This window comes from Rutidosis leptorrhynchoides, chromosome 9, assembly GCF_046630445.1.
Source record: "Rutidosis leptorrhynchoides isolate AG116_Rl617_1_P2 chromosome 9, CSIRO_AGI_Rlap_v1, whole genome shotgun sequence".
NCBI classification, from domain to species: domain Eukaryota; kingdom Viridiplantae; phylum Streptophyta; class Magnoliopsida; order Asterales; family Asteraceae; genus Rutidosis; species Rutidosis leptorrhynchoides.
This window is the reverse complement of record NC_092341.1, coordinates 222,984,168-223,009,958: the sequence shown is the minus strand read 5'-3', so window position 1 is coordinate 223,009,958 and position 25,791 is coordinate 222,984,168.

Genomic DNA, 25,791 nt, shown 5'->3' with positions numbered 1-25,791 from the left:
AACAACATATTTCTTTTTCTCTCTTCTCCTCCTCTCCTCTTTTTAACCATCACCTAGCATCAACATCATCATCATCTTCATCAATTTATTAGCTTGAATCAAAGGGCTTCTTGTATAATCAGATTCTACTCTTCATTCTCTACGCATCTATATCACTTGATTCTCGATTAGGGTATAAACATAAACTCTAACTTTTTCGTTTTCATCTATTTTTACTGATTTTGATCACATATTAATGTATTAGTACTTGTATGTTGTTGTATTTTTGTTATTATGCTTAGAAATGCTCGATTGCGTATTATTTCGGTTGATCAATTTGTGGACAGAAGCTTTATTGATAAAATAAGTATATTTGGATAATGTTTTTGATTAATCATATAAATGAGTTCCTCTCATCGAGTACATAATTTTAGGCTTTGGATTCATCTCGTTTCGAGTTACGAATCAAAATCTATGCTTGATTTAGGGTTTTGTAAAATTGAAATGTGTTAACTTGTGAAACCAGGTTTTGGTCCGACTTTGGGACCATAATTTGAGATATGTGAAATCGTACCTTAAAATAACTAGCTAAAAACTTAATAATTATCACACACTTACAAGCAACTATAACCTGGTCATGCAGTAATCTATAAGTAATTGACCAGTTCGTTCCACAGAGAGCAGTTTAATCAAGATCTTAACACTAATAATTATCGTAGAATTCAATTTAAAGATTTGGTTTGTATTTCGATTCACGCAATCAACGTGAAGTAAAATGAAATGAATTAACAATAAAAATAAAACAGCGTCCACTTGAATGATTCACTACTAATATGGATTGTTCTTGCAATTATTACTGATTACTATGTTCTAAATATAGTTGTATGACTTTTCACAAAGTTCTAATCAATCAAAGTTGGTAAACTCACATAAACTCACTTTAAGAGATTAAACTATATTTGATAGAAACTAATGAGATTTGTTTTGGACTAAACTCACATAAAGTCCTAATTATCACAATCACTTGCAACAATTTCACTATCATGCAATTCACAAGTCTTTCAATTATCAATTAAATCAATGACACAATCACTTGAAATCACTTCTTTAATTGTCTAGATCACCTAAGTGTTGAAGCATAGATTGCATCTCAAATCTAACTCACATTAAATGATCAACAACCTATGTAATTGAATTAAAAACATAGAACATGCATAAGAGTGGATCTTTAATCAAACACAATTAATATCAATCACAAACATTAAATCCTTAAGATAGAACAATCCAATATTTATAGTTTCACATTCAAACAAACACTAAACTGATTTAGCCAAGCATATTAAAGTAGCAAAGAACAAATAAACAGTAAAAACTAAAAGTATTCATGATTACAATGATAAACTGATAATAAAAATGAGTACCGAACGTTATGATTAACTGAATAGAAGCAAAAAACAAGCAAGTCTTCAATAGTAGGGTTTAGGTCTTCAAAGAACTCCTTAATTCGTATCTGGAAAACTGCACACCCTTTAGGGTTAAACACCTTGAGTATTTATAGCTAAACAAAAAGTCACCGGTTCAAGCCCGCATAGCGACCGCGATACCCCTATCGCGACCGGGATCCATAAACAGCATCGCGACCTCGATGCTTATATCGCGACCGTGATCAACCCTTTTCGAATTCTATCAATCCCTGCCAATTTGTTACGACCGGGACACCACCTATCACGACCGTGATTCACTCCAGACTCAGCAAAACTTCATTTTCTTGCATCCAAACGTACTTTAAGCTCAAATATCACCATTACTTAGCAAGAAACAACCAAAACATTAACCTGAAGACCTCTGGAGCTATATTTATCATTTTAACTCAATTAATCACTAAAGTCTTCATATTTTTTCAAATAAACAACAATAAAGAACCGATATCGCGATGTAAAATATGTATAATTTGAGCGATATCAAATCCCACAAACTTGAACCTTGCTTGTCCTCAAGCAAGTCTATCTTCAAATAATTAACTAATGTAGAAATAAACAAACTTGGACAAGTCTTCAATAATTAAGAAATCAAGACGTACCGATATCATTCTTCTGAAGCAATAATTTCATATCATGTAGTCTTCAACATAGCAAGTACAAGGTTCAAGTCATTCAACACTGAGTCTATCATAAATAAGGTATACGCCTTCAACAAATGTGGCCCTCTACTCAACCAACAATGTTATCCCTTTTCCATCTCCATACCCCCAAAACACCTATAATCCGTTAATTCCAAAACAATCGTCAATTCCAAATTTGGGTTAAGGTGGGTGCGCCAAAGCGTAGGGGACTGGTTACTCCTATCTTTATGGTTAATCCAGGCATACAACAACCGGCACTCATCAAGCTTTCTATCATAACTCTATGGTTTCTCTCATAGTAGGGTGAAAGCATTGACGGAGGTTCGTGGAATTAGTGCCCCACGTGGCTAAATAAGAGGTCCATCAATTCCAAAATTTGGCTCAAAAGCCGATGTGCATACAAGCCTTCCCGATTATAGAACAGTCGCACGGTTAGCTGCACTGAAGCGACCTACCTTGGGTGTAAATTTTTTGAACGGTCTATTGCATGAAACCTGAAAGACTTTACTTTCAAGCAATGATCTTTTGAAACAAACTAACTTGCAAGACTTTACTTACAAGTTTCGGAAGTCTTTACTTCCTAAAAACAGCTTGAGTGGACTCGGTTCTCCCGGAAGTGTTTAAACACTTTTAATTTATTTAAGGTCCTTGGACCCCACTTCCCACGCATCTAGCTTTTATGCTAGTTTTAAGAAAATGTAAGAAGCAGATACTACATTCCCGTATTTTAAAGGTTACCATGGCTTTTGGTCATGGCGTGCGTTGTCTAAGCAAACGCTAGCATGAAGCCATTGCTCTTACATAAAAAGACAGCACGGTTGAAGCTCAAGGCTCCTCTTCTCACAATACGATACATCGGTGTAATACATAGTGAAATGAAGCATTAACCAATGTCAGTATGAAATGATGTAGATTAGGAAGTCTCCTACACCAAGTAAAACAGGCATTCGGAAGACCTGACGTTCTTCATTGATGCACTTGAATCATCCTACAATTTGGATTTTTTTGAAATCCTGGAAGACTTTGCTTCCTTATTTTTAACAAAAGCATTCAAAAAGTTCATAAAATTTTCAAATTGGTAACAAATGTCCGCGAGGATTTATCTCCCCCCCCCCCCCCCCCCACACTTAAGATCATGTAATGCCCTCATTTACATGAAATCTTGTAATTAAAGATAAATTCGAGAGGACAATAGTAAAAGGGAAAAAGAAAATAAACGCGGATTTTTAGATCCGAAGATCATCAAAAGACCGTGCACGATGGCGCTGAACTTACAGCCAGCATAAGAACATCGGCATCCACTCGAACATCAACCACACAATAATCATCAAATGCAATAAATTGCTGAACTTAATGTCAGTCTTTGAAAATAACAGCATGCGAATCATCATAACCTGCAAATAAAATAAACCACACATACAAGGATGGGGTGGTACCACCGCGGTACCTAAACGCCCCATCAAAATATCCAAGTACATAGTTTAAAAATATCAAAAACAGTCATCCAAAATAAAAATAGACAGGAATTAAGAATTGTCTTAACAACCACACACGTGCAAATGCGCACTCGCCGTCAACATAAAAACTTATTAAAAATAACCCCCAGAAGGACCCATCACTTGGTTCGGGGTTTTACTGACCTGCTGCTGCTGAGGCTGCTGCTGTTGCTGCATTGAAAGCTGGTGGGCGGCTTAAGCCTGGGTAAGAGCTGCATCATAGTTATAAGAAGGACGAGGTGAGCCTGGGCCTCCCCAGTCAGTCCATCCTGAAGCAACTGGTCGGATAAAGTTCTGCGGGTCACGGCGATAAAGATCGAACGAATGTTTATTTTCATTGCACATTTGCCCGGATACCTGCTTGATTATACCAAGTCTGCTCAAAACCCTGGTCAACGTACTGACGAAGCAACCTGTTCTGCTCATCATAGTACGCCCGATCATCTCGACTATGATCATCAACATAGCCTCTCATATCCGTAAAATGCCCCTCAGTATGAAGTCTCATCCCACTTAACTGGGTTGTAATGAAATCACAAGTCAACCCAGCACCACTCGAACTACCGGCCTCGGTCATCTCTACATCAGCAGCTGGAGGCACATCCTCCTCCCCATCCTGATCAGTGACATCTGCCTCAGAGTGAGCATGTGTACCCATATACTTACAAATTTTCTTCTTATTTCTGACCAAAACCTTACAACCTTCATAAACCTGGGCACTAAGCGCCCTTGTACCCTCATTCTCAATCTTAGCAGGCTGAATACGCCTAACATGCAGAGGCATTAACGAAAGACCAAGGAACTCAGCAATTAAAGTAAGATAAACACCACCACTTAACGGACTATTGGGCTTAAGATTGTGACCCTGCCCGCAAAGAGACTTAGCGACCCCATATGGAATGTTGACCATCTCCTCATCTCACAAATTACTAAGATAAAACAAATCAGCAATGCTGACTTTCTCTGTATTCTGTCATCTCTGATTAATGGTATTCGAAATAAATCGATGGATGATGCGAAGACGATTATCTTTGATCAAAGTATAGGAGCTGCTACTCGATTTGTAACTGTGCTTATGAGTCATATTGTACCAAGCTACCTCATGCTGAAACGAATTAGTGAACCACATACACCTAGTAAGATAATAACCCAAAGTATCTTCATCCACCTCGGCATCTTCATAAATGGTAAGTGCATTAGCCATGTCCATGATAGTCATGGTGTGCATTTGACCACCCAACAGAAAACTTGACAACACATCATCATATCGAATAGCGGTTGGAACAAACTTAGCAGTTAAAAAGAACTCTAAGCACCACACTTTGTAAATTGGACGATCAAGGTGGAAAAACTCATACCAATCATTAAACCCAATACGTTCCCCAGGACCTATAATATACTATTGAAGTAACATGTCACGAACCTCCTCAGCTAAACCAACCATCTCAAGAGGTTCCCAATCAGGGTAACACGTAGATATAAACTTACGGTCCTCTATTTCAGTTAACACATCCATCCATTCCGTATAATTTTCATTAGTACGATCTCAAACCAAATAAGGATGCAAATCCTTAGGAAGCCTGTGAGCTCTTGGATGAACGGGTGCCATTGGCACACTTTGTGAAGCACTAGGTCTTTTCATTCCCTACAAAAACAACCACATACAAAAGAAACAAAATGGGAAAAAGAAAATGTTAGCTTTAGTTTGAACCCAAATAATATCCATCTTAAAATAACTAGCTAAAAACTTAACATTTATCACACACTTACAGGCAACTATAACCCGATCATGCAGTAATATATAAGTAATTGACCAGTTCGTTCCACATTTGCTTTCATGTTTAACAAATAACCTCTACATTCAAAACTCAATCAATAAAAAACAACTATAATATCTCATAAACTAAAAATCATATTTTCATAATGCCAATACCATCTTTCATGCAATAATAGATATAATCAAATTAACGACTAACACATGAAGTAGGCATATTATAATCACATCATTTAATCACAATTCAAAAGTCAAACTGAGTCAAACCCAGTCAGCTAGCTCAAAATTCCCAAATTGACATGAACCCTAAATATAAAAATCAAGCAATCGAGCGATTCATGACAATTAATAAATAACAATCTTAATAACTAGCATAACACCAATTCATAGCAATTAACCATCAAAATCAAAATCAAGGCCAAACTTCACATACTCAAGAACCCTAGAATCAAAACTAGCAATTAAAGAACAATAAGAATATGAAACTAGATTCTAGCATGTTATAAAATCAAATTCGGCTAAAAAAAAGCAATCAACACCCCCACACTTGATTTCAACAAAACCCATACGAACACCCAATTAGAAATCAAAATTATAAGAAATTACATTTAGGAAGGATGTTAAAATCATTACCTTTGTCTTAGGAGGCATGATTAACAATGAATTTGATGTTGATTTGAAGTGAAAATCGATTAGGGTTTAGTGTGGGAGCTCAAGAATTTCGACGGGTGTATGTGTGTGTGTATTTTTGAAACCAAAACAACAATTAAAAGCAAAAACGAATTTGGGCTGGGGCCCGTATCACAGTCGCGATGGGATGTATCCCGGTAGTGATGAACATGGACCTGGTACCAGTTTTTCAGATAGCCTGCATCGCGATTGAAAGGACCCGTTCATATATATTATAAACGATTCACAATAGTTGATTACATCGCTAGGTATTTGACCTCTAAATGATACATTTTACAAACATTGCATTCGTTTAAAAAAGACAAACTTTCATTATAACGAAAGTTGACAGGCATGCACACTATCCCATACTATATCCAAACTATGAATTACTTATTATCAATCTTGATGAACTCAACGACTCGAATGCAACGTCTTTTGAAATATGCCATGAATGACTCCAAGTAATATCCTTAAAATGAGCTAATACACAGCGGAGGATTTCTTTAATACCTGAGAATAAACATGCTTTAAAATGTCAACCAAAAGGTTGGTGAGTTCATTAGTTTATCAAAATTAATCATCTCCAATAATATAATAGACCACAAGATACTCATATTTAGAAAACAATCTGTGCAGGTCTGCTCACTACTATAAAAATCATTCATATGAAGAACACCGGAACCTTTCAAAACAAACTCACCAACGGTAGCTAATGCATCGTGCAATGCAAAAATTTCTCACCGTGGTAGTTAATACAATACTATTTCACCAACGGTAGCTAATGCATCGTGCAATACAAAAATATCTCACCGAGGGAAATACAACAACGGTAGCTAATGCATCGTGCAATGCAAAAATTTCTCACCGTAAACAATCTTACAATGGTAGCTAATGCATCGTGCAATGCAAAAATTTCTCACCGAGGGTAGCTAAGACGGTAGCTAATGCATCATGCAATGCAAAAATTGCTCACCAATAGTAACTACTAAATCGAACCATTTCGGTAGCTAATACATCGTGCAATGCAAAATTTTCTCACTGAGGGTAGCTAATGCTACATAAAATCACCTATGGTAGCTAATGCATCGTGCAATGCAAAAATTTCTCACCGAGGGTAGCTAAACGGTAGCTAATGCATCGTGCAATGCAAAAATTTCTCATCGATAGTAGCTAGTGCAAATCGAACCTCTGAATCCAAATAATTCTATCATAGAATGTAGTTTTTAGTACTTGTGTCTATTTCGTCAAACATTTATAAAAGCAGTTCATGTATTCTCAGTTCAAAAATATATCTCAAAAGCATTTAATAAAACACTTATAAAAACAGCGCATGTATTCTCAGTCCCAAAAATGTAAAGAGTAAAAGGGAATCAAAAGAACTCACAATATTGTATTTTGTAGTAATTAAGCATATGATGGCATTGAACAAGTGTAAGGTTAGCCTCGGATTTACGAACCTATATTAATTATATATATTTATATGTTGGTCAATATCTGTAAAACAATTTTAGGTCAAGTCATAGTGTACCACAATCCTAATGCTCGAGACTAATATGCAAAAGTCAACTTAACCAAAATGACTTTCAAAATCTATACATGATTATAATATAACTTAAATATAGTCATTTTATATATTTAAATATTTTTAACAGATTTTATTAGAGTAAATAATATAATTTATTTATTAACAAATAAAATTTTATATTAAAATTTACATAAAATATACTATTATATATCTTAAGTAATAAAATTTATAAAGTTCATTTAATATCATAAAAATATAATGATAGGTATTATTAATGTAATTATATTACATGTGGTAAAACATCTTTGTAGCACATATTTATTTGATAAAATAATATCGATAATAACAATAATAAGTAAAAGTTGTATTATTTTGTAATAATACTTATTATTATTCTACTAATAAAAATAACAATATTTATATTTACTAAAAATGATATCATGATAAAATGATAATTTCTATTAATAATAATACTAAAATGATATAAATAATGATATTTTATAATAACAATGATATTTCTATTAAAAATAATAATTTTAGTAAAAAAAGATATTTTCAATATTAATAATAATACTTTTAATAATGATAATAGTGATAAAAATAATGAAAATGATATTTTTATCTAAATCAATAACTTACAATATTTTTATTTCATCATGATACTTATACTCATTATTTCCTAATCGATTCGTTTAATAGCTTTTATTCTTCTTTTAAATCACATTCCTAATGATAACAATATTAGTCATAATAATTAAATGTTACTAATATTAATTCTAATAATAATAAACATTCTAATAACCATTTTAAAAATAATAATAATAGTAATAGTAGTAGTAATAATAATGATAATAATAAAAATGAAAATTTTTAATGATAACATTTATAATGATAATAATAATTATTAGTTAATAATAATCACGACGATGATAATGACGATAGTAATAATAATAATCATTTTAACAATAATACATAAAATAATAGATAATCTAATTGACTATAACTTCTAATCCGTTCATCGAAATCATTCGATATCTAAATGAAAAGTTCTTAATTTTTCGCTAGCTTTTAAACGACATGAATATCTTATACCTTATCTCAGTAGCATATGCATCTAATTCAGGATTCAACATAACCTATTTAACGACAATATTAAACGTACAAGCATGCATAATCCTATATACTCGAGCACTAGTCAGGGATACACTAATAATATATAAAAGTTAAGTTATGAGTGCTCACGTATCAATATTGAGATTCAATATTGCAGGAAAATATGTAGACGCGACGGAGATGATAAACACTAGATTGACCTCACGAGCTATACCCCAGAACTATACCCATAACCTCCATAGCTATAACCCATAATTTCCTTAGCTTTATCCTTCTCAAAAACTCGTTTTGAAAACACGCTAGCAGAACCTCGTCGTAGTAATTTATGTATAATAAAACTAATAATAACTACTACTACTGATAATAATGATAAGGTTAATAATAATATTAACCTTAGTAATAATAATAATTATAATTATAATTTATATATATATGAAGGGAGGATACGATAGACAGAAGAATGAATTGTGATTATACTGAACCAGTCGAACGTTTTATAGGATGTTTCACTCATTTACACCCCATGCGATTGCATGGGGTTTCTCCCTAATAGCCATGCGATCGCATGGCAACATTCTCCAGCTCACATTCAACCAATGCTAATTGCCGACACTCGTTTTAATTAATATGATATATAATATATATTTAATCTCTAATTATATAAATATTATATTATATTTATGTGCATCGTTAACTTGTAAACTCAGTTCTAAAGACTTGTACATTGTCACTCGAGTAATGTCTCAGTTTCAGTTTCTCGAATACATTTTCGTACGCTAAGAAAACAGATACTTTACGTTTCGCGACGTGTACCTTTATCAACAATTTGACTTACTCATCGATAAATTATATTATAAGAAAGGTAACTTATGTATTTGAGTGTTGTGGTCATTTGCTTCTATAAATCAGTGGCTCGTTCTTTATCAAAATATATTATTTTAAATCAGACGTTTTACGACTAAGTAATATTATACTTTATCACTTTGTAAAATATATATACATATTCATTTGGAAATATAAATTTATACATATTAGAAATATCTATATAATATTTGGTTTTTCAAAACTAATTATATTTCAGAGTTTATATAATTTAAAATCGTTTTCGTAATGTAACATAAATTGGTATGAATCATTTATGTACTAGTGTTCCCTTTAACTTGTCAAATATTCTAATTACCAATCGAATACAAATATCGTTTGTTAAATAGTTTGAAATGTATAAAAACACATTTTTAAGTACACATTGCAAATTATCTATATAATTAACAACCAATATACATTATTTAATCAATGACATTTTAAATAATCAAGTTATATTATATCGAAAAGCATTTTTTAACTAAACCAATTGATTATTATGTACCTTAGTCCTCCACTAACTTTTGTCTAGTTCTCGTTATTTGTCACTTTGTTCTCAATGATAGGTTACTTTACCACTTATTCCGATTACCGTTAAAAAGGAAAGGTTTCCTAAATCAAAGTGGACCTTTCAACAGAGACTTGTAATCATACAATGTATCTGATAAATCAATCATTTGATATTATCTTCTAATTTCATCGATACTCATATTGAAGCAAATACGTTCAAGTAAAGTATTATACGTTTAATACTTTGTTAATATTCTCAAGTTATAATATATATACATACATATATATATATATATATATATATATATATATATATATATATATATATATATATATATAATCATATTCATTTATGTAATGGTTCGTGAATCGTCTGAGTTTGGTCGAGGTTAAATGAATGTATTAACATAGTTTAAAATTTTTGAGATTCAACATTGCAGACTTCGCTTATCATGTCAGAAACATATAAAGATAAAGTTTAAATTTGGTCGGAAATTTCCGGGTTGTCACAGTACCTACCCGTTAAAGAAATTTCATCCCGAAATTTGATTAGGATGGTCATGGTTGACATTGAATATGTTTTCATGAACCATGCGAGCTGAAAATTAGAATTTTATCATCAGCGAGTAATCTGGATAATACAATTTGCTTAAGTGAAGCGTACGAGTGAAGTTATCACAAAAGAGTGAAATGAGTAAGTGTAGATTCGTCATATCTTTTGACGTGGATAGAATTGATTTCCGGAGTTCAAGGGATTTAGAGAAAATCTTTGTAATAAGATCTGATTCTTCGGTAATCAGGGAGATTAGGATTCTCTTTAAATACGATCATCTGTTTTGATTACTTTATCGGATATTTTTCTATAAATCCACCCCCTTCGTTTCCTTACAACTCACACCTTCTATTCTTTCTCCTCAATTCATACTTTAAAGCATTAATCAATATGCTTCATCCAGTTCTGCTTCTTGATATATTCCTCACTTTCATATCTGTCATTCTTCTTTTTCATCTACCGCCGGAAGAATCTATTTACTTCTACTATATACTTGGTTTTATAGTGTTTTTAGTTCTCCCGTGTCTTTATATTGCCATATGCATCGATATTTATGGTTTATAATTTCTGGGTTGTTGTTGGGCTTTATATCTTCCCTTATATTTCAAAGTTCCTGCTTCTGCCTTCTATAATCATTGTCGTCCACAGTAATGCTCCCTTCTATTTGCTGTGATTTATACTCTCATTTCTATTTCGGAGCTTCATTCTTTCGTTTCCTCTTCTTGCGATTAAACACCGCTTGTAATGATCCAGAATTCGCAGATATGAATTTCGGAATGAACATAGTTAATGTTCTAAAAAGAAAATTGTAATGGCACGATCTTGATTTTTCAAATTACCAGAATACCTCAGAAAAGACCGAATCATCAAGAAAATATTTTATTGATATTCTTAGAGGTTAAATAGAATACCAGAGCCGTGTAACATGGCACATGATGACGGTATGGTCTGTAAATCGTCATGTCCCAGTAGAAACTCAGCATGACTTACTGTAATATAATCATGTTGATCAAGTGTCATTATATTATACTAACCCATGCTTCAGTTCCCAACACTACTTCAAAAACATTCTTATTTTAAACTCGAAGGTTTCAGAATTTAGAAATAGTTTCTTTTATGATGTAATACAGATAGCGCGAAGAGATAAATGATTTCAGGTAAGAATAATTATGGAAATATCTTCAAAAATATGGAGGATATTTATAATGAAAGATACGGTGATATCTTAGAATTTCTAATATCAGGGGATGATGAAGAATATTGTCCGCAAGGGTTTAGAGTCAGAAGCAAGGTATTCATTAATGACTTCAGCAGATACTGAATCATTTGGATTCTTTGAAGGCAGGTTTAGTCTTTATGATTTGTCCATGGTCTCCTTCATACTTTGCTCAATCCGTTTTCCAGTTCCAAACCTTCTCTTCTTCTGAGCTTTGCAAACACACTATTCTTTATCATCAAACTTTTTACTGTTAAGTTCGTTTACAGTTTTTGCTGCTTCATCAGCATTTTTCAAAATTTCGAGAACTAGTTCGCAGTTTAGGTTTTTTCAGAAACTTCTCATTCGCAGTATGTAAGTCCAGGAGATAGACGTTATATGAACACATATAATTGTTGGCGTAGCCATGATACGAGATTTCAAAATACTGATTGCTGATTCCTAGTAGTTGGCAGGAAAATTCTTGTTACAAGATGCGTATGAGTAAATGATGGGGTTTCGATAATTATAATGATTTTTTGGAAAGTCAAAGATCAGTGAAGTTGTTGGTAAGTTTATTGCTAATGTGGTGGAACATAAACGGTTCCCCGGTAGCGATGGCGAAAGGGCAACGTACATATCAAGGTTATAATAAGGCTGTTTCGACTGAAAAGTCGAAGTTGACTTGCTGGAGCTGTCACAAAACTATCTACTTTGAAAAGAGATTGAAAAGTTATTTTAGCTAATAAATAACAAAGGGTCTGACACGGATACGTGTTAAACTATGACTTTGGTTTCGAGAGCTTTTCAGGTACATAATTGTGGTTAACATGTGGTTGGATCATCATCTTGATTGTTCATTATTTGAAGTGTCTTCAGGAATTTCGAGGGATTTGAACACAGATTGTAATCGTTAATATACATATGTGTTCTAGCACAGTTTTGAAGTCAAAGTATAGCTTTGAAAGATGTAGGAATCTAAGAGTGATGATACTGGTTATATCTCAAATCGAAATTTCAAAATCAGTAATTGGAGTTAAATGAATATGGTTGTTTTGATTTCTATTAAAAGAATGTATACTGTTGTGAAAGTAGTGAGTATAGTTGATGATTGTGGAATCAGATTCGAAGAATGTAACATATTAATTGTGAATTTATATATATCTCTCGGGTATTACCTACCCGTTAAAAAAAATTCACAATTAATATTTTGTACAAAAGAATTTTATTACAGTCTTTATGAAAATATATATGTGTATATTTTCTTCAGATGTAACATAGATTTAATGATTTAATGAGTTAATATTAAATTAAACTCATTTGATTTACGGTTGAAACTAGAATTGAATAATCCCTAAAAACTTTAGAAATTACATAACTTTTACGGAGTATTTCTTCAATGAAATTGAAATTATGAATCAATAATTCGTTATTTGTTGATGCATGATGTTGGTGTTCGTGGAATTCTTGTGAACTTCTCAAGGTACGAATGATGTTGTTTGAAAAGTTTCGAGTACATCGATGATGAAAGTATAAAAATCAAACATATATTTGAATAATACACTTGATTTATTATGAAATAGAATTCATTGAATTGAAATAGAGATTGTAGTTATCGATGGTTAAGTTGCTGACGAAGGATGTACATCATAGCATATTAGTAATATGAATTAACCGAGTAGTTAAGATTCACATATAATAGCTTAGTACGGAAAGATTTATTATGGTTTAAAATTTTATATATATAAGATATACATATAAATCCTTTAGTGGAAATGAGTTAATACTTCATAACTCGTTGATATGACATACTTGTTGTTGATTTGTGATGATATCTGTGGTGATTATAGAGTTGACGGAGCTGGTGATGTTGTAGATGCTGCTAGTGCTGGTGACGCTAATGGTACTGCTGGTGTTGCCTATGTAGCAAGTGTTACTTATAAATCACGTACTATTCTGATCAGAGTTTCTACTCATCTGGTTTATGGTTAAGGCTAGAATAGATGATCTCTAAGACTTTAGAGATTACATATTCGCCGCAGAATGTTTATCCAATGAAGTTATGAATCAATACTTCATCGGTTATTGTTGTTGGTACTCCTTGGTATCTACAGGGTGTATTTGGTGTTCGAGGTACAGATTGTGATGTTGAAGGGTGGGATGCAGATGTTGTTGATGGCGGTAATGGTACTGTTGTTGTTGATGATGGTGGTACTGTTGATGCCGGTGATGCTGCTGGTGCTTGTAACCTTTGCACCATATTCTCTAAAGCCAGTACCCGAGCGCGAAGCTCATTAACTTCTTCTGTTACACCGGGATGATTATCGGTTCGGACGAGCGAATGAATAAGATCTAGAATTTGAAATAGTATATAATCATGACGAGATACTCTGAAATGAGAGAGAAGATGGTGTTTCAGACAGGTTCGTCGGTAAGTGCTTCAGGTTCTTCACCAAGAGGGCAATGTGGTGGATGGAAGGGATCACCTTCTTCTTGTCTCCAATGATTGAGGAGGCTACGAACCCATCTCCAATTCATCCAGAATAGATGATGGCTGATTGGTTGATCCATTCCAGTCACACTTCTTTCGGAGCTTGAGTGGGATTCCATTTCGGAATCTGAGGAACTTGAACTAATGACGAATTCCATTTCGTACGATTAAATAAAGGATTTTTCGATATGAAATGATTTTCCGGCTATCGGGTGGTATTCTAATTACATATATATATATATATATATATATATATATATATATATATATATATATATATATATATATATATATATATAGCAAAAGATTTCGTAGATTACGGAGGAATTTATGGAATATGTCAGACAAAGTTTACAGTAACATATACGCTAAGATATGAATTAGCAGATACGCTAAGATATGAATTTTGTCTATACACTATTCATGCAATCAATGCAGTAAGATGTGTTTAGACTAAGAGTGACAAGCAAGTGATTCCCTAAGAATGATAAGCAGGTAATTTTCGACACAAAATGATAAGCAAAACTTTTGACATGCAGACACGGTCGAAGTCCACACCCACTAATGCATCTAAACAACTATCAGTTAGACACACTAATGCAAGACCTGGTTCGCTAAGACCACCGCTCTGATACCAACTGAAAGGACCCGTTCATATACATTATAAACGATTCACAATAGTTGATTACATCGCGGGGTATTTGACCTCTAAATGATATATTTTACAAACATTGCATTCGTTTTTAAAAGACAAACTTTCATTATAACGAAAGTTGACAGGCATGCACACTATCCCATACTATATCCAAACTATGAATTACTTATTATCAATCTTGATGAACTCAACGACTCGAATGCAACGTCTTTTGAAATTTGTCATGAATGACTCCAGGTAATATCCTTAAAATGAGCTAATGCACAGCGGAAGATTTCTTTAATACCTGAGAATAAACATGCTTTAAAGTGTCAACCAAAAGGTTGGTGAGTTCATTAGTTTATCAAAATTAATCATCTCCAATAATATAATAGACCACAAGATACTCATATTTAGAAAACAATCTGTGCAGGTCTGCTCACTGCTATAAAAATCATTCATATGAAGAACACCGGAACCTTTCAAAACAAGCTCACCAACGGTAGCTAATGCGTCGTGCAATGCAAAAATTTCTCACCGTGGTAGTTAATACAATACTATTTCACCAACGGTAGCTAATGCATCGTGCAATGCAAAAATTTCTCACCGAGGGAAATACAACAACGGTAGCTAATGCATCGTGCAATGCAAAAATTTCTCACCGTAAACAATCTTACAACGGTAGCTAATGCATCGTGCAATGCAAAAATTTCTCACCGAGGGTAGCTAAGACGGTAGCTAATGCATCGTGCAATGTAAAAATTTCTCACCGATAGTAACTACTAAATCGAACCATTTTGGTAGCTAATGCATCGTGCAATGCAAAAATTTCTCACCGAGGGTAGCTAATGCTACATAAAATCACCTACGGTAGCTAATGCATCGTGCAATACAAAAATTTCTCACCGAGGGTAGCTAAACGGTAGCTAATGCATCGTGCAATGCAAAAATTTCTCACCGAAAGTAGCTAGTGCAAATCGAACCTCTGAATCCAAATAATCCTATCATAGAATGTAGTTTTTAGTACTTGTGTCTATTTCGTCAAACATTTATAAAAGCAGTTCATGTATTCTCAGTTTAAAAATATATCTCAAAATTATTTAATAAAACAGTTATAAAAACAGCGCATGTATTCTCAGTCCCAAAAATGTAAAGAGTAAAAGGGAATCAAACGAACTCACAATATTGTATTTCATAGTAATTAAGCATATGATGGCATTGAACAAGTGCAAGGTTGGCCTCGGATTCACGAACCTATATTAATTATATATATTTATATGTTGTTCAATATCTGTCTAACAATTTTAGGTCAAGTCATAGTGTACCACAATCCTAATGCTCGAGACTAATATGCAAAAGTCAACAAAAGTCAACTTGACCAAAATGACTTTCAAAATCTATACATGATTATAATATAACTTAAATATTGTCGTTTTATATATTTAAATATTTTTAACAAATTTTATTAGAGTAAATAATATAATTTATTTATTAACAAATAAAATTTTATATTAAAATTTAAATAAAAAATACTTTTATATATCTTAAGTAATAAAGTTTATAAAGTTCATTTAATATCATAAAAATATAATGATAGGTATTATTAATGTAATTATATTACATGTAGTAAAATATCTTTGTAGCACATATTTATTTGATAAAATAATATCGATAATAACAATAATAAGTAAAAGTTGTATTATTTTGTAATAATACTTATTATTATTCTACTAATAAAAATAACAATATTTATATTTACTAAAAATGATATCATGATAAAATGATAATTTCTATTAATAATAATACTAAAATGATATAAATAATGATATTTTATAATAACAATGATATTTCTATTAAAAATAATAATTTTAGTAAAAAAAAGATAGGTTCAATATTAATAATAATACTTTTAATAATGATAATAGTGATAAAAATAATGAAAATGATATTTTTATCTAAATCAATAACTTACAATATTTTTATTTCATCATGATACTTATACTCATTATTTCCTAATCGATTAGTTTAATTGCTTTTAATCTTCTTTTAAATTACATTCCTAATGATAACAATATTAGTCATAATAATTAAATGTTACTAATATTAATTCTAATAATAATTAACATTCTAATAACCACCTTAAAATAATAATAATAATAATAATAATAATAATAATAATAATAATAATAATAATAATAATAATAATAATAATAATAATAATAATAATAATAATAATAATAATAATAATAATAATAATGACAATGTTAATAATAATGATAATAATAAAAATGACAATTTTTAATGATAACATTTATAATGATAATAATAATTATTAGTTAATAATAATCACGACGATAATAACGACGATAGTAATAATAATAATTATTTTAACAATAATACATAAAATAATAGATAATCTAATTGACTATAACTTCTAATCCGTTCATCGAAATCATTTGATATCTAAATGAAAAGTTCTTAATTTTTCGCTAGCTTTCCAACGACATGAATATCATATACCTTATCTCAGTAGCATATGTATCTAATTCAGGATTCAACATAACCTATTTAACGACAATATCAAACGTACAAGCATGCATAATCTTATATACTCGAGCACTAGTCAGGGATACACTAATAATATATAAAAGTTAAGTTATGAGTGCTCGCGTATCAATATTGAGATTCAATATTGCAAGAAAATATGTAGATGCGACGGAGATGATAAACACTAGATTGACCTCACGGGCTATACCCCCGAACTATACGCATAACCTCCATAGTTATAACCCATAATTTCCTTAGCTTTATCCCTCTCAAAAACTCGTTTTGAAAACACGCTAGCAGAACCTCGTCGTAGTAATTTATGTATAATAATACTAATAATAACTACTACTACTAATAATAATGATAAGGTTAATAATAATATTAACCTTAGTAATAATAATAATTATATTATAATTTATATATATATGAAGGGGGGATACGAGAGACAGAAGAATGAATTGTGATTACACTGAACCAGTCGAACGTTTTATAGGATGTTTCACTCATTTACACCCCATGCGATTGCATGGGGTTTCTCCCTAATAGCCATGCGATCGCATGGCAACATTCTCCAGCTCACATTCAACCAATGCTAACTGCCGACACTCGTTTTAATTAATATAATATATAATATATATTTAATCTATAATTATATAAATATTATATTATATTTATGTGCATCGTTAACTTGTAAACTTAGTTCTAAAGACTTGTACGTTGTCACTCGAGTAATGTCTCAGTTTCGATTTCTCGAACGCATTTTCGTACGCTAAGAAAACTAATACTTTACGTTTCGCGACGTGTACCTTTATCAACAATTTGACTTACTCATCGATAAATTATATTATAAGAAATGTAACTTATATATTTGAGTGTTGTGGACATTTTCTTCTATAAATCAGTGGCTCATTGTTTATCAAAATATTTATTTTAAATCAGACGTTTTACGACTAAGTAATATTATATTTTATCACTTTGTAAAATATATATACATATTCATTTGGAAATATAAATTTATACATATTAGAAATATCTATATAATATTTAGTTTTTCAAAACTAATTATATTTCAGAGTTTATATAATTTAAAATCATTTTCGTAATGTAACATAAATTGGTATGAATCATTTATGTACTAGTGTTCCCTTTAACTTGTCAAATATTCTAATTACCAATCGAATACAAATATCGTTTGTTAAATAGTTTGAAATGTATACAAACACGTTTTTAAGTACACATTGCCAATTATCTATATAATTAACAACCAATATACGTTATTTAATCAAAGACATTTTAAATAATCAAGTTATATTATATCGAAAAGCATTTTGAAACTAAACCAATTGATTATTATGTACCTTAGTCTTCCACTAACTTTTGTCTAGTTCTCGTTATTTGTCACTTTGTTCTCAATGATAGATTACTTTACCACTTATTCCGAATACCGTTAAAAAGGAAAGGTTTCCTAAATCAAAGTGGACCTTTCAACAGAGACTTGTAATCATACAATGTATCTGATAAATCAATCATTTGATATTATCTTCTAATTTCATCGATAATCATATTGAAGCAAATACGTTCATGTAAAGTATTATACGTTTAATACTTTGTTAATATTCTCAAGTTATAATATATATACATACATATATATATATATATATATATATATATATATATATATATATATATATATATATATATATATATATATATATATACAATCATATTCATTTATGTAATGGTTCGTGAATTGTCGGAGTTTGGTCGAGATTAAATGAATGTATGAACATAGTTTAAAATTTTTGAGATTCAACATTACACACTTTGCTTATCGTGTCGGAAACATATAAAGATCAAGTTTAAATTTGGTCAGAAATTTCCGGGTTGTCACAGCGATCGCGATAGGCTTTATCCCGGTCGCGATGGACCGAGTATCTAGTAGTCCAATTTCTGTCATCTAACCGCGGTCGCGATGTGTTCTATCCGGACCGCGATGAACATCCCAGGCTTTTTTTCAAAGTTTTATACTTTTTATGGTTTTTCTGTTTTAAAAAAATGCATGAAATAATAAAAATAAAAGAAAAACTTACACATGAACAATAGGTACAAATGTGACTATTTATTATAGAGTCTATCACGCGACTCGTACCCACGTTAGTTAACTTTTCAGGTACAAGGCGATGTCATCATACTTAACAACTCCATCAAAATAGAGTTTTAGACGATGACCATTCACCTTTTACGTATTGTCGTTTCCTATTAACTCGACATAACCTGTTGGAAATGCTCTCTTGACCTCATAAGGTCCCGTCCAACGGGACTTCAACTTTCCGGGGGAAAATTTAAACCGCGAACTAAAAACAAGAAACTTATCACCCAGAGCAAACTCATTCTTATCTCTTAAACGGGCATCAAGTCATCGTTTAGTCTTTTCTTTATATGAAACGGAGCTCTCATATGCGTCTAATCTTAATTCATCCAACTCATTTAGTTGCAACATCCTACTTTCACATGCCTTTTCTAAATTCATATTACAATTCTTCAACGCTCAATATGCCCTATGTTCTAATTCCACCGGAAGATGGCACGCTTTTTTGTAAATTAGCCGAAACGGTGTGGTTCCTATAGGTGTTTTGAATGCAGTTCGGAAAGCCCACAACGCGTCATCTAATTTGCGTTGCCAAATCTTCGGATTGTCATTAACCATTTTTTCGAGAATACGTTTTAGAGCACGATTAGTATTCTCCACTTGCCCGCTTGTTTGTGGGTGATAAGCGGTGGAGAATCTATGAGTAACACCATATTTTTTAACACCTTTTCAAGGAGGTTGTTAGCAAAATGGGTGCCACGATCTGAAATGGGTGCTTTGGAATTCCAAAGCGCGAGAAGAGACTCTTCAAAAAGTTTACCACGATCTGTGCATCATTAGTGGGTAGATCTTTAGCCTCTGACCACTTAGACACGTAATCAACGGCTACTAAGATGTATTTGCAGTTGTGAGAACTCGAGAAGGGACCCATAAAATCAATTCCCCACACATCAAAAACTTCACAAACTTGGATGCCAGTTTGAGGCATCTCATCACGTTTTGTGATAGTTCCCGAAATTTGGCATGCATCACAAGTGCGGACAAACGTATGAGCGTCCTTAAATATGGAGGGCCAATAAAAACCCGACTCAAAAAACTTCCTAGCGGTATGGTTTGGTCCATGGTGACCACCGGTGGGACCTTGATGACAGTGCTCAAGAATTTGCTGAGCTTCTTTACTGTATACACACCGGCGAATCACCTGATCCGCACAGACTCGAAAGAGATGGGGATGATCCCAAAAGTAATATTTCAAATCCGCGAAGAATTTCTTCTTTTGCTGATAAGAAAATCCTTTCTGAAGAACACCTGAGGCTAAATAATTTGCGAAGTCCGCAAACCAAGGAACTTCTAAATCGTTATCCGACTCATTGACCTTTTCCAAATTAGGATTCTCAAGTCGAGACAAATGGTCAGCAGACAGGTTCTCGACCCCTTTTTAATTGCGAATCTCAATATCGAATTCTTGTAGAAGAAGAACCCAACAAATGAGACGTTGCTTAGCGTCTTGCTTAGTAAAAAGGTACTTAAGGGCCGAGTGGTCAGTATAGACAATAGTTTTTGACAACACCAAATAGGGACGAAATTTATCAAATGCGAAGACAACCACGAAGAGCTCTTTCTCAGTTGTGGTATATTTAACCTGAGCTTCCGTTAGTGTCCTACTCGTATAGTAAATAGGACAAAAATGATTATCATGGCGTTGTCCTAAGACGGCTCCCAACGCATAATCGCTTGCATCACACATAAGCTCAAAAGGTAAACTGAAATCAGGCGATACAATTATAGGAGCTTGTGTGAGCTTGGTTTTTAGAATAGAGAAGGCGTTTTTATAATCATCATTGAAATCAAATGGAACATCCTTCTCAAGAAGTCGGGTCATGGGGCGGGCGATTTTTGAAAAATCTTTAATGAATCGCCTATAGAAGCCTGCATGACCAAGGAAACTGCGAATGGCCTTCACATTCGAAGGTTCGGGTAGTTTAGATATAACCTCCAGTTTGGCTTGATCTACCTCAATACCCGCACGAGATATTTTATGACCTAGAACGATGCCTTCCTTTACCATGAAGTGGCATTTTTCCCAATTCAAGACTAAACTGGCCTTCTCGCATCGAATTAGCATACGTTCAAGATTGGAAAGACATGAATCAAAGGAGTCTTCAAAGACAGAAAAGTCATCCATAAATACTTCCATACACTCCTCGATCATGTCATGGAAGATCGCCATCATGCATCTTTGAAAAGTTCCAGGTGCATTACATAACCCGAAAGGCATGCGGCGATAAGCGAAAGTACCAAACGGACAAGTGAAAGTTGTCTTGTCCTGATCTTGGGGGTCTATGGGAATTTGGAAATACCCGGAGAATCCATCTAGAAAGCAGTAGAACTCCTTTCCTGCTAGCCATTCCAGAATTTGATCGATAAATGGCAGCGAAAAGTGACCCTTCCTAGTGGCGTCTTTTAAACGATGATATTCTATACAAACTCTCCAACCCGTAACCGTGCGCGTAGGAACAAGTTCGTTCTTTTCGTTAAGCACAACGGTTGTACCCCCTTTTTTCGGTACAACTTGGACAAAGCTCACCCATGGGCTGTCGGAGATCGGGTAAATTAACCCAGTGTCAAGTAACTTGACTACCTCCTTTTTCACCACGTCATTCATATTCGGGTTTAACCTCCTTTTCCTTTGGACAACGGGTTTGTACTCATCCTCTAAGAGGATTTTATGAGTGCAAAAGGAGGGGTTGATTCCCGGTATATCGGTTGTTTTCCAGGCTATAGCTTTCTTGTGAGCCTTTAGAAGATTAATTAACCTACCCTTTTGATCACTGGTAAGGGTAAAAGAAATAATTACTGGTAATTGTGACGTACCTTGAAGATAAGCATAATCTAGATGTTTCGGAAGTTTCTTAAGTTTAAGTACGGGTGGTTCTTCCAAAGAAGTTTTAATTCAGAACTTATCCTCCTCCTTGATTTCCTCAACCAGTTCCTCCTCTATGGGATCTTCTTCATCACTTGATTCGTAATTTGTATCTGCTTTCATCAAGTGTTCAAATTCAGCATCTAAATCAAAGTCATTACTTCCATCCGTAGGAACAAAACCTGTGGTATCAATCTCCAATAATTCCTGCAAGTCATGCTCAACACACAAATCTATAACATCAAGTTGAAAACAAGTATCGTCATCCGTGGACTTGGGTTGTTTCATGGCCTTATCTACATGACAAATCACTCTCTCGTCACCTACACCTATGCTAAGTTGGTTATGTTGGACATGAATAATAGCATCAGCGGTGTTTAGAAAAGGTCGACCTAGAATGATTGGCACTTTAGTGTCCTCTTTCATTTCAAGCACTACAAAATTGGCCGGAAAGACTAATGGTTCCTTGTTTGGACAAGGGTGGCTAACTCTTACTATCAAGTCTTCGGCTATACCTATGGGAGTGTCGAAAGAATGGTTGGCCAAACAGATTCCCATTCTAGTCGGTTTCAAGTCTCCTAGGCCAAGTTTCAATTATAACGAATAGGGCATTAAATTAACACGTGCCCCCAAATCGGCTAGTGCATCGTACACTACCGAGTCACTCAATAAACAAGGAATGATAAAGCTACCTGGATCTCCTAATTTTGGAGGCATCTTTTGCTTTTGCAAAATGTCTGAACACGCCTCATTGAGGAATGTGGCCGACACCTCTTGGTACTTACCTTTCGAAAAGATCAGGTCCTTTAAAAACTTCCCTTAGTTGGGCATTATTTTTATCGCTTTCGCCAATGGCATGTTGATGCTGATTTGATTGATCATGTCCAAGAACTTCTTGTACTGAGTTGCCAGCTTATCTTTCTTTAGAGCTTTGGGATATGAAATTGGTGCTTTGTACACCTTCAATGGCGGCTTAGTTATGATCTCCGGTGGATCATCTTGTTTTTGCTCTTGAGCTTTTGGCTCATCATCCTTAGAACTTTCATCCTTTAACTCCTCTTCATTCGGTACCTGCAAAACAGTAGGGGAAACAATAGTTGGAGACTTAAGAGTCTCCTCATTAATGACCAAACCACTTCGGGTGGTTATAGCATTCACTTGCTCATTTCTAATCGGTCCTTTGTTGTTCGGATTGGACTGCGTGTTAGATGGGAGAGTTCCCGATGGTCTCTCCGATAAGGACTGAGCAATGCGTCCCACATCTCGTTCCAAGTTTTGAATCGAGGCCTGCTGAATCCTGACTTGCTGTTTTGTAGATTCACCATCTTATCTCAAAGCAGTAATACTCTCATCAGTTTTCATAATAAAACCCCTGAGCAATTCTTCCAACGGAGGCATCTTATTTTCTGGTTGCTGAACTGGTTGTATCGGTTGCTGAAAACTTCTCTGCGGTGCTTGCTGATTTATGTTGTTAAACCCAGGCGGCCCGTACGGATATACCTTCTGATTACCCTGATATACCTGATTACCATTCTGATAATTAGTACCATTCATATTACCTGCTTGGTTGAAAAACTGTTTACCACTCGGAAATTCACTAAGAGCAAAATCACCCTTTTTCACATAACCCAGATAATTAGCCTGTTCCTCCATTGACGCTTGATCACAATCTTTCGTAAGATGCGGTCCTTGACATAACTCACAACCCACCTTTATCGTGTGCATTTCTTTAGTCATCGACTCCATCTGTCTCTTAAAAGTCGCAAGTTGAACTTTAACTGAAGCAAGTTCGTCACTAGTTTCGGTACTAGCAACATGAGAAGAGCGAGAGGCATCCATCTCTTGATGCCAATCATAAGAATGCGTAGCAGATGCGGAGATGATCTCGTAAGCTTCGTCTGGAGTCTTTTTCATTAATGAACCCCCTGCAGCAATATCAATTACTTTCCTAGTCGGCACATTGACACCCTTGTAAAAAAATCTGGACCTTGTTAAAATTGTTCAACCCGTGTTGAGGACAATTACGTAGCATTTTACCAAATCGTGTCCATGCATCATAAAGTGTCTCATTTGATTTCTGTACAAAGTGATTGATGTCACTCTGCAAATCAGCAGCCTTAGAAGCTGAAAAGAAACGCAGCAGAAATTTATCTTCCATTGTAGTCCAATTATCAATATCACCTTCGGACAATGATTCCAACCAGTCCTTTACATCGTCTTTCAAAGACCAAGGAAAGACCCTCAAATAGATAACAGTATCTGCAACGTCTTTGATTTTGAACATATTACATATGCTTTTGAAGTTTCGAAGATGCTCTAATGCATCCTCTTTCGGTGTACCCCTGAATTGGCATTGATGAGTTATCATGTTAAGAATCTGTCCTTTGACCTCAAAATCTTTATCAACTACTGGTTGGGTAATGGCATGTCCATTACCAGCCCTCGTGGCTTTCATCAAAGCTTCCATAGATTGACCTTGTGCTGGTTCACCCATTGTATCTTCTTCTTTCTTGATATATTCAAAATCCGAAATATAAAAAGGTAACTCTAAGAAACCTTCGGCGATTTCCTATTCTTCTTTAGCTTTGATGCGAGTATGGTAAACTCTAGACGGTTCTAGAGTTATTAGTACCTACCCTGCGATCACACCACAACAAAACTGCGCGTAAAACCAAATAAAAATTGACAGAAAAGTAACTTTTGAAAGAATTACTTCTCACGAGGATCGAATAATTAAAAGCAAACTTAAAATCCCAATGTGGAACCGCTCCCCGGCAGAATTCGAAAAACTTCATTTTCTTGCATCCAAACGTACTTTAAGCTCAAATATCACCATTACTTAGCAAGAAACAACCAAAACATTAACCTGAAGACCTCTGGAGCTATATTTATCATTTTAACTCAATTAATCACCAAAGTCTTCATATTTCTTCAAATAAACAACAATAAAGAACCGATATCGCGATGTAAAATATGTATAATTTGAGCGATATCAACAGTTTACTCGCATGTTTTCTCAGGTACTTGATTGATTGCTTCCGATGTGCTTAGAGAGTCTGCACATATGTTGGCAGCTTTTGTTAAACTTTTAAACTTGCATTCTATTTTGGTGACATTAAATTGTGGGTGTTTGTTGACTCGATTTTGGTCAACTTTTGTTAGTTACTCATGTTGGTTTTTCTACAATTACATTTATGACAGGTTTCCTTTATAGAAAATCATTTTTAAATAAAGAATGCAATGTTATTGATTAAATTCATTTAGAGTTATGATCAAGCTGTGGGACCAAGTGACGGAGCCGTCAAGG